Below are 1,417 nucleotides of genomic sequence, written 5' to 3' on the forward strand. Positions count from 1 at the left end.
CAGCCACTTTCCTTGCTTGCCTCTCTACAAGGCAAGATGGGATGACATCTCCAAGTCCAAGGCTGGCCCCGGGGCAGTTGGGAAGATTTTCTCCGGTCTGAGAGGAAAAGCAAGAATGAGGGATGGTATGAACAGAGGCCTGAAGGCACAAAAGCATGGAGTGTTCGAGAAAGCCAACTTATCAAGAATGATCGTGGAGAGTAAACTGGGAGATGGGCTGGGCCAGCATGTTAGAGTAGCTGTAGGTTCAGTCGAAGGTTTCAAGTGAAGACAAAGAATGAGGCCAACCCCGACAAGAACCTGGCAGTGGTGGGAAAGATGGGATGGGAGACCTGGGGTCAGAAGACCTGTATCAAGGGCTAGGGCCAGCAGCACAGGCACGAAGTCCGGAAGGTGTCCATTCGTGATGGTGGTCATAACCTTGACACTGAGGCCAGTCGCGTCTTCCTTAACAGACGCTCAAAAAGAAGAGTTCTTGGTTGTCGAGGAGTCAAAGTCATAGCTGGACACAGGAGCCAGGTGGGTCAGGTCTAGCCAAGAGTATGAGACGATGAAATACCCAGGAGGAGGGGCCTGATTCCATTGCCTGCCTCTCTGAGGATGCAAGTCAGTAGGGATGGGCAGGGGCCTCAAGGCCAGGGACCTGAAAGCAAGCTGGGACGAGTAGGGCCTGCCTGCGGATCCTCGGCTCCCACCTCCCACCAGTCACCCCGGGAGATCAGAGCACTCACATCCAGGGACAGGCCTCTCCCTATCTGAGGTCCCTTCACCTCCACCTGCCCCACCCCAAATTGGTGGGTCCCACCTTCTTGGTGACCCCAGAGACCAGCACAGCCCATTCCTTCCTGCCGATCCTGCCAGCCCCCCACAATCTTATCCTCCTCTGTTTTTCAAGAGTCCAGCCAACACAAACCCACATGTTTGTTTGTCTGCCTGTCTGCCTCTCCCAGTCTCTGCCTCTCCCTGTCTCTAAGCTTCTGTTTTGTTTCTTTCTCATAGTTTCTTTTTTGGCCTCTGAGGTCTCAAACTCACAAGGCTCCCACTCCTGTAAGCCCAAGTATCTAGCTCCTAGTTTTCTTCCAGTGCTCGGATAGCACAGAACTACAAACTCCAGCATGCATTTCTGCTTAAGATGCCCAAAAGGTGCTGGTATATGTCTCCCTTGCATTCTGGGAATTGTAGTTTGCCTAGCCCACACCCAGTGCCCCCCTCCCCCAACTCTCCCCTATGGCCCATCTGCCTCTGCTCTGATGGTTAGGTCTCCCCACTGACCTGCTGACCCAGGGAAACATGCGTCACTTGATGACAGGATTGGGGGTGGAGGCCCTGGATGGCAGCTTCCTGCCCTTTTGTGTCCCCCATTTGAGTCATGGGGTGTGGGGGTTTCAGGAAATTGAGATGGGAGGGGGAAAGATAC

The sequence above is a fragment of the Peromyscus leucopus genome, chromosome 3, assembly GCF_004664715.2.
Source record: "Peromyscus leucopus breed LL Stock chromosome 3, UCI_PerLeu_2.1, whole genome shotgun sequence".
Lineage (NCBI taxonomy): Eukaryota > Metazoa > Chordata > Mammalia > Rodentia > Cricetidae > Peromyscus > Peromyscus leucopus.